Source organism: Panthera uncia (genome assembly GCF_023721935.1).
Source record: "Panthera uncia isolate 11264 chromosome A1 unlocalized genomic scaffold, Puncia_PCG_1.0 HiC_scaffold_17, whole genome shotgun sequence".
NCBI lineage: Eukaryota > Metazoa > Chordata > Mammalia > Carnivora > Felidae > Panthera > Panthera uncia.
This window is the reverse complement of record NW_026057577.1, coordinates 11,018,609-11,028,161: the sequence shown is the minus strand read 5'-3', so window position 1 is coordinate 11,028,161 and position 9,553 is coordinate 11,018,609. Positions and strand designations below refer to the sequence as shown.

The 9,553-nt window shown below is 40.4% G+C and overlaps 1 long non-coding RNA gene across 1 annotated transcript; it reads right to left on the bottom strand.

The window, feature by feature from the left end:
• Positions 1-232: 232 nt before the first annotated feature.
• Positions 233-2,298, bottom strand: LOC125935133 (uncharacterized). Its single transcript, XR_007461607.1, has 2 exons — positions 1,510-2,298; positions 233-438 (listed from the first exon to the last, which is right to left on the bottom strand). It is a non-coding gene; the product is annotated as an uncharacterized LOC125935133 (long non-coding RNA).
• Positions 2,299-9,553: the final 7,255 nt, after the last annotated feature.

Here is a 9,553-nt window from a genome sequence, read left to right as displayed (position 1 = left end):
CTTCAGCTCAGGTCATGATCTCACACTTGGTGAGTTCGAGCCCTACATCAGGCTCACGGCTGTCAGCGCAGAGCCAGCTTCAGATCCTCTGTCTCCCTCTCTCTCTCTGACCCTCCCTCACTTGTGCTCTCTCAAAAATAAAATAAACATTAAAAAGAGAAAAAGAAAAAACATCTTATATCAATATCCAATATGAGCAAGCAAACACAGTGGTACACACAGGAAAACATAATTGAAAGTTTTACAAATCATTTATTTTTACAAAGTATACTCTGATATTTTCTGTAATGTTTTATTCTCTTTCTCTTTCTTTCTTTCTTTCTTTCTTTCTTTCTTTCTTTCTTTCTTCTCCCTTCCTTTTTAATGCTAGTTAGGACCCACTAAATTGATTCCATAATCTCCTGATGAGTATCTTCAAAAATGCTGGAGCTCAGGGCCCTACAGTGGATAGACGGGATCAAGTTGAGATGGGTTTAAAAAAAAATTTTTTTTAATGTTTTATTTATTTTGAGACAGAGAGAGATAGAACATAAACAGGGGAGGGGCAGAGAAAGAGGTAAACACAGAATCCAAAGCAGGGTCCAGGCTCTGAGCTATCAGCACAGAGCCCGACGTGGGGGTCGAACCCACAAACCACGAGGTCATGACCTGAGCCGAAGTCAGACGCTTGACTGACTGAGCCACCCAGGCGCCCCAAGTTGAGATGGGTTTTAAGTGTCAAACTCTTGGGACACCTGGATGTCTCAGTCAGTTAAACGTCCGACTTTGGCTCAGGTCATGATCTCTTGGTTCGTGGGTTTAAGCCCTGTGTTGGGCTCTGTGCTGACAGCTTGGAGCCTGGGGCTTCCTTGGGATCCTCTGTCTCCCTTTCTCCCTGCCCTTCCCCCGTTCATGCTCTGTCTTTCTCAAAAATAAATAAGCATTAAAAAAATTAAAGTCAAACTCTTGACAGAATATGACAAATGCTTCATAGTAGCTCATAGTTGGTGGCACTGCCATCAGGGGCCTCAACAGGTAACAGTGCAAAGTTTTCCTCTGAAACTCTGAATCCTCTACTTCAATGGTTCTCAACTGAGGGTGATTTTGCAGCCCAGGGGATGTTATGCGATGTCTGGAGACATTCTCTGTTGCAACTGGGACACAGCTACTTACCAGCACCAAATGTGCAGAGGCTGGGGATACTATGGCTAACGATTCTACAAGGCAAAGGACAGGCCGTACAACACTAAATTATCCAGCCCCGATGTCAGCAGTGCCAAGGTGGAGAAACCAAGTTCTAGTTGCATCTTCTCTTGGTCAGCTGTGTCCAGACTGACTTTTTCCATCTCTCTGGCTTCCCCAGGTTTGTCCTCCCTTACTATGTCCTGTGGTCCACAATTATGCCTTTCCTACCTAGCATAAAACATTCACAAACTCTTGGGAGCTAGGTTTGTGTTTTAGTCCGTTTGGACTGCTGTAACAAATACCACAGACTGGGTCGCTTATAAACAACAGAAATTTATTTCTCACTGTTCTCACAGTTCTGGAGGCTGGAGGTCCAAGATCCAGGTGCCGGAGTGGGCAAGCGAGGGCCCTCTTCTGGGTCACAGACTTCTTGTGGCTTCCCATGGCAGAAGAGGCTAGCAAGCTGTCTGGGGTCTCTTATATAAAGGCACTAATCCCATTCATGAAGATTCTACCCTTGTGACCTCATCACTTTTTTTCATGACATCACCATGGGGATTAGATTTCAACATATGAATTTGGGGAGGACACAAATGTTCAGACCACAGCAGCTTGTTATAGGTGACAGCTGTATTTTTTTAAAGTTTATTAATAAATCTGAGGGGTGCCTGTGTGGCTCAGTCGGTTGAGCGTCCAACTCTTGATTTCGGCTCAAGGTCATGATCCCCGGGTCATGGGATCTAGCTCTGTGTTGGGCTCCACACTGAGCATGGAGCCTGCTTAAGATTCCTCTCTCACCCTCTCTGCCCCTCTACTCTGCTTTCACGCATGCACTCTCTCTAAAATAAAAAATAGGTATATTAAAAAAAAGTTTATTAATGAATCTGAGAGCAGTGATTGGTGAGGCGTTCAAGGGATACTGTCGACACACAGTGGCTTATTTCAGGCTGCTACTTTCAGTGAACTACATACCCAGACCTGCAGACTCTTTGTTTCAAACTTCCAAAAGTACTGGGGCACTTGGGTGGCTCAGTTGGTTGAGCATCTGACTCTGGATTTCGGACTCAGGTAACCATCTCACAGTTTGTGAGTTCAAGCCCCACATCAGGCTCTGCACTGACTGAATGGAGCCTGCTTGGGATTCTCTCCCCACCTCCCACCCTTCCCCCACTAACTCTCGCATGCATGCACTCTCTCTCTCTCTCTCAAAAATAAATAAATTGGGGCACCTGCTGGCTGGCTCAATTGGTTAGCCTCCGACTTCAGCTCAGGTCATGATCTCACAGTCCGTGGGTTCAAGCCCCGCGTTGGGCTCTGTGCTGACAGCTCAGAGCCTGGAGCCTGCTTCGGATTCTGTGTCTCCCTCTCTCTCTGCCCCTCCCCCGCTCACGCTCTGCCTGTCTCAAAAACATAAGTAAACATTTTTCAAAAATGTAAAAAAATAAAATAAAATCTACTGGTTTAGGTTATTAGATTTTCCTTCAGTCAGATGTGAAGTACATTTGGAATTCATTCAAATAGGACACAGGTAGCACTGGTCCCTTTGAAAACTGAGAAGATGATGACTTTCTGCATTATCAGGCCATTTAGGAGCTTCCTTCACCCTAAAAATAATTTTTCCCAGCATCCCTGATTCTGTATGTCCTCTCGCAGGGCACTAAGAAGGCAGCTTAAGGGTAGAAGGCATAGTCAGTAACCAGCTTCTGCTGTTTCCACAAATAACTGGTATAAAAAATACCATATATTTAGGAAATAACATCTAATTAAAGCCAACACAGGACAATTCTCTGAGGGAGGCCCAGGCCACATGCATGGGGCCAGCTCACTGGGGTATGGGTGGTGCTTAGTGTCAAAGGGTGGAGTGTGAAAATAATCCATTTTAGCCTTCATATTTGGTGGTGATGGGGTGGGGGTGCCTTTGGAAAAGAAGAGTCACATGCATTGTTAATTCCAGAATGAATGGTTTTGTGGTTTGGGTATTATTGCCTCTTGTAGTTTCACAGGAACATGAAAGCACCTATAAATAAACTGCAGGAAGTGGGAGATACATTTACAAAGAGGGTTTTAAACATAATAATTAGAATTCCTGACTTCTGAAACTAAGATAGCTTTACAGTGGAAAGCACTCTGATTTCTGTGTTGCAATATGTAGCCCCTCTCCCACCCCAGGGTAGGGGTTGGGGGCTGGGTTGGAGCCGTGGTGAGGAGCTCGAATGGTGAAGGAAGGTTGACTGAGAGACAGGGTTCCAGAAGGGCAATGTGCCAAGCAGAGCAAACCCCTGCAAGTGAAAAATACTCTTTACTAACCAGTCTATATTTGTATATAGTTCCCTCTGGAGCAAAGGCAAATAAATTTAATAATTAAAAAAAAAAAAAAGCAACGATTTCATTATGCGCTGACGTGACCTGGGCATGACACACGGATTAGTTCGTGTAGCTATCACAGTAATTCAATGAGGTAAGTACCATTGGCGTTCCCACTTACACACGAGAAAATTGAGGCTCACAGGGACTGAGGGTTTGGATTAACAAGGGGCCATGTGAGGATTAGAAATGGGACAATTTGACTCTAGAGGCCATGCAGGTAATCAGTCCTGGAGCACGCGGTGCGTGGGCTCAAGGTGAAAGCAATGGCTGGTTGAAATATGGACAGCTGAAATAGAGACGTCTGTGAGTTTCTTTTTCCTTTTCCCAGTCCTATCAATTTTTTTAACCGAAATATATTTCACATATACCATTGTGTAAACTTAAGGTGTACATGTTGATTTTATACATGTACATAATCCAGGATGATTGTCATTGTTGTTAGCACCTCTACCATATCACATATCATTTGTTTTCTGTGGTGGAAATAACTAAAATCTGGGCTCTTGGCAAGTTTGATTTTTTTCTGATTTTTTTAAATGTTTACTTATTTTTGAGAGAGAGAGCAAGACAGTAAGGGGCAGTGAGAGAAGGAGACACAGAATCTGAATCAGGCTCCAGGCTCCGAGCTATCAGCACAGAGCCTGACGTGGGGCTTGAACTCACAAACCGCAAGATCATGACCTGAGCCAAAGTTGGACACTTAACCAACTGGGCCACGCAGGTGCCCCAAGTTTGATTTTTGTAATACAATCTTGTTATCTGTAATCACCATACTATACATAGATTTCCAGGATTCTTTTTCTTTTTTCTCCACCACCCAAGTGTCTTTTTTTAAAAAAATTTTTATTTAAGCATATTTGATACAGTGTTACGTTAGTTTCAGGTACACAACAGTGATTCAACTTCTCTGTATATGGTGTGTTCACCCCAAGTGTAGCCCCCATTTGTCACCATACAATGCTATTACAGTACCATCGACCATCATTCCCACACTGTTCCTTTTATTCCCATGACTTATTCATTCCATAAATGGAAACCTGTATCTCCCACTCTTCTCCACCCATTTTGTCCATCCTCCAACCACCCCCCCCGACCTCCCCTCTGGCAACCATCAGCTTGATCTCTGTATTTATAGACTTGATTCTGCTTTTTGTTTGTTTATTCATTTGTTTTGCTTTCTAGAGTTCACATATGAGTGGAATCATATGGTATTTGTCTTTCCTACTTTGACTTATTTACTTAGCATAACACACTCGAAGTCCATCCATCTTGTCCCAAGTGGCAAAAATATCATTCTTTTTATGGCTGTGTAGTATTCCATTGTATATTTAAACTACAACTTCTCCATTTACTTATCTATTGATGGACACTTGGGTTGGTTCCATATCTTAGCTACTGTAAATAATGCTATAATAAACAGGGGTGCGTATGTCTTTACAAATTAGTGTTTCATTTCTTTGGGTAAATATCCAGTAGTAGAATTGTTGGATCTTATGGTATTACTATTTTTAATTTTTTGAGAAACTTTATATTGCTTTCCACAGTGGCTGTGCCAGTTTACATTCCCACCAACAGATTCCTTTTTCTCCACATCTTTGTCAACACTTATGATTATCTTTTTTATTTTAGCCATTCTGACAAGTGTGAGGTAATACTTCATTGCGGTTTTACTTTGCATCTACCCCTGATGATGAGTAATGTTGAGCATCTTTTCATGTGTATATTGGCCATCTGTATGTCTTCTTTGAAAAAACGTCTATTCAGGTCCTCTGAACATTTTTTAAGTGGACTATTTGGTTTTCTTTGTGTTGAGTTGTATAAGTTCTTTATATATTCTGGGTATCAATCCCTTATTGGACAGATTATTAGCAAATATCTTCTCTCATTCAGTAGGTTGCTTTTTAGTTTTGTTGATGGTTTCCTTCACTGTGCAAAACTTTTAATTTTGATGTAGTCCTAATGGTTTATTTTTGTTTTTGCTTCCTTGCCTGAGGAGACATTTCTGGACAAATGTTGCCAATGCCAAAGAAATTACTGCCTGTGTTCTTCTCTACAATTTTTATGGTTTGAGATCTCACATTTAAATCTTCAATCTATTTTGAGTTTATTTTTGTGTATGGTGTTAGAAAGTGGTCCAGTTTTATTCTTTTGCAGGTAGCTGTCCAGTTTTTTCCAGCACCATTTTTTGAAAAAACTGTCTTTTCCCCATTGTATATTCTCCTTTGCCATAGATTAATTGACCATATAAGCATGGGTTTATTTCTGGGCTGTATTCTGTTCCATTGATTTATGTGTCTATTTTTGTGCCAGTACCGTACTGTCTTCATGATTACAGCTTTGTAATACAGCTTGAAGTCTGGAATTGTGATACACAGCATTGTTCTTCTTTCTCAAGATTGCTTTGGCTATTTTGGGTCTTTGTAGTTTGTACAAATTTTAGTATTGTTTGCTCTAATTCTGTTAAGAATGCTATTGGCATTTTCATAGGGATATTGCTGAATTTGTAGGTTGCTTTAGGTACTATGGACATTTTAACGATATGAATTCTTCCAATCCATGATCATGGACTATCTTTCCATTTGTTTGTGTTGTCTTCAATTTCTTTCATCAGTGTTTTATAGTTTTCAGAGTACAAGTCTTTCACTTCTTTGGTTAAGTATATTCTTAGGTATTTTGTTATTTTTGGTGCAATTGTAAATGGAATTGTTTTCTTAATTTCTCTTTCTGCTACTTCATTATTAGTGTATAAAAACACCACTGATTTAGGGGCACCTGGGTGGCTCAGTCAGTTAAGCATCTGACTTCAGCTCAGTTTATGATTTCACGGTTTGTGGGTTCGAGTCCTGTGTCGGGCTCTGTGCTGACAGATCAGAGCCTGGAGCCTGCTTCAGATTCTGTGTCTCCCTCTCTCTCTGCCCCTGCCCGGCTTGTACTCAGTCTCTCTCTGGCTCTCAGAAATAAATAAACGTTTAAAAATTAAAAAAAAAAAACAAAACACCGCTTATATCTGGGTATTAATTTTGTACAGAACTTATTTTATACTAGTTTCAAGTTTGTACCATTAAACATCTCTCCCATTCCCTTATCCACCAGCCCCTTGTAACCACCATTCTACTCTGTTTTCATGAGTTCAGCTTTTTTTAGATTCCATATATAAGTGATATCATACAGAATTCTTTCCCTGTCTGACTTATCACACTTAGCATGATGCTCTCAAAGTCCATTCATGTTGTCACAAATATTTCATGACATATATCTATATATATCTTCTTATCCATTCTTCCTTTATGGGCATTTAAATTGTTTCTATATCTTGACTGTTGACTGTTGTGCAGAAGACTGCAATAAACATAATACTGCTTATGTTTCTTAAATATTGTGTTTTTATTTTATTAAGGTATATATCCAGATGTGGAATTATTGGATATGATAGGTTTGTTCTTATTTTTTTGAGGAACCACCCTATTGTTTTCTGTAGCAGTGTAAAAAAATGTGTGTTCCTACCAACAGTGCACAGAGTTCCCTTTTCTCTACATCCTCGGCAGTTCTTGTTATCTTCTGTCTTCTTGATGACAGCCATTTTAACAGGTGTAATGTGATATCTCATTGTGGCTTTGATTTGCATTTGATTTGCATTTGATGATTAGTAATGTTGAGCCTCTTTTCATGTACCTGTTGGCCATCTGGATGTCTTCTTTAGAAAAATATCTATTTAGTTCCAATATCCATTTTTAAATCAGTTTTTTTTTTGTTATTGAGTTGTGAGTTCTTTATATATATTGGACATTAACCCCTTGTCTCATATATGGTTTGCAAATATTTTCTCTCATTCTGTAGGTTGCCTTTTTCATTTTGTTGATTGTTTCTTTTGCTGTGGAGAAGCATTAGTCCTACTTGTTGATTTTTACTTTTGGTTGTTTGCGCTCTTGGTATCAATCCAAAAAATAATTGCCAAGAGCAATGTCAAGGAGCTTTGTTCCTGTGTTTTTTTCTAGGAGTTTTATGGTATCAGGTCATATCTTTAAGTCTTTGATCTACTTCAGGTTAATTTTTTTTTAAGTTTTTATTTAAATTCCAGTTAGTTAACATACAGCATAGTTTCAGGTGTACAAAATAATGATTCAACACTTCCATACATCACCCTGTGCTCATCACAAGTGCCCTCCTTAATCCCTATCACCTATTTAACCCATCTCCCTATCCACCTCTCCATGGGTAACCATCAATTTGTTCTCTATAGTTAAGAGTCTTTTTCTTGGTCTGCCTCTTCTTCCCCTTTTCTCATTTGTTTTATTTCTTAAATTCCTCATATGAATGAAATCATATGGTATTAGTCTTACTCTGACTGACTTATTATTTAGCTTAGCATATTATTCCCTAGCTCCATCCATTTTTTGAAAATGACAAGATTTCATTCGTTTCTTATGGCTGAGTAATATCCCATTGTATACATGTATACCACATCTGCTTTATCCATTCATCAGTTGATGGACACTTGGGCTGTCTCCATATAATTGGCTATTGTAAATTATGCTGCTGTAAACATCATGGTGCATGTATCTCTTTGAAATAGTATTTTTGTATTCTTTGGGTAAATACCTAGTAGTGCAGTTGCTGGACCATAGGTAGTTCTAGTTTTAACTTTTTGGGGAAATTCCTTATTGTTTTCCAGAGTCACTTCAAGTTGATTTTTGTGAGTGGTGTAAGATAGGGGTTCAATTTCATTTTTCTGCATGTGTCTACCCAGTTTTCCCAGCACCATTTGTTGAAAAGACAGTTCTTTCCCCATTAGGCATTCTTGGTTCCTAGTCAATTATTAGTTGAGGATATACGCAGGGGATTAATTCTGAGCTTTCTATTCTGTTCCATTGGTCTATGTGTCTATTTTTATGCGAGTACCATACTGTTTTAATGACTATAGCTTTGTAGTACAGTTTGAAACCTAAAAGTGTGGTGCCTCTGGCTTTGTTTTCTTTTTCATGATTGCTTTGGATAGCTGGGGTCTTTTGTGGTTCTGTACAAATTTTAAGTTTTTTTTCTATTTCTGTGAAAAATGCCATTGGAATTTTGGTAGGGATGATGTCAGCATCATGGCAGCATAAGTTATACCTTTTACCTTTTTCCTTTTTCCTTTTATTTGCAACTAATTTGTCATTCATAATGAAACAGAAGTACCTCTGGACATTACACCAGAGTACACAGGAGATTTCTACCAACTGTGATTCAGAAAGTAGTAGGCCTGAACTTTGAAGGGGGCTGTGGATTCAAGGGAGTCACTGAGTCTCCACACCCTCACTTGACACAATAAGGGCTAGTGGCGGAAGCAAAAGTGGAGAATACAAAACAGAGCAGACATGCAAGGGATGTAGAAAATTCGTAGAGTTCTAGCAGCCTGATGGAGAAGCAGGCATGCCATCGGAGCAGGACAGAGATGAGTATGGAGACAGAGGGGAAGGAGGCTATTAAGGAGTCAGTCCCATTCCCCAGGGTGGCGCTGCAGTGCTCTGGGGTTTTGCCAGCAGCAACGACAGTGACCTCCCACACAGAAGAAGTAGAAAGCAAAAGATGTGTGACTAACTGACCACCCGGCTGAGCAGGTCACAGACAGAGGGACCTGTTTTCTTCCAGGAATATGGTTTCTGAGGAGGGACCTCCATTACTAGGGGGTGGCGAGTGGGGGATGGAGAGAAGGAGAGAAAAGGAAAGAGGCAGACTAGAATAACCAAGTCTTTGAAGGTAGGAGTTTCATGCTGTCTGCTTTAAGATCTCAGTGGAAGGTCTGCCCACAAAACTCTGGGAGTAACCCCACTCAAGGATCCCCCTTTCAGGCAGTGGGCACCCACAAATCCCCAGGTGCTAAGTTCACACCCTTTCCCCCCCACCCAACCACCTTTCTTTATACCAGCTTTTTAAAGTGTGCCCTCCCCAGTGCTGCCCCAGAGCCAGTTCAGGGGAAGAGAAACCAAAAATTTGAGATATACTGCCACCTTGTGGAAAACCAAGTTTCTAACTGCTAGTCTGT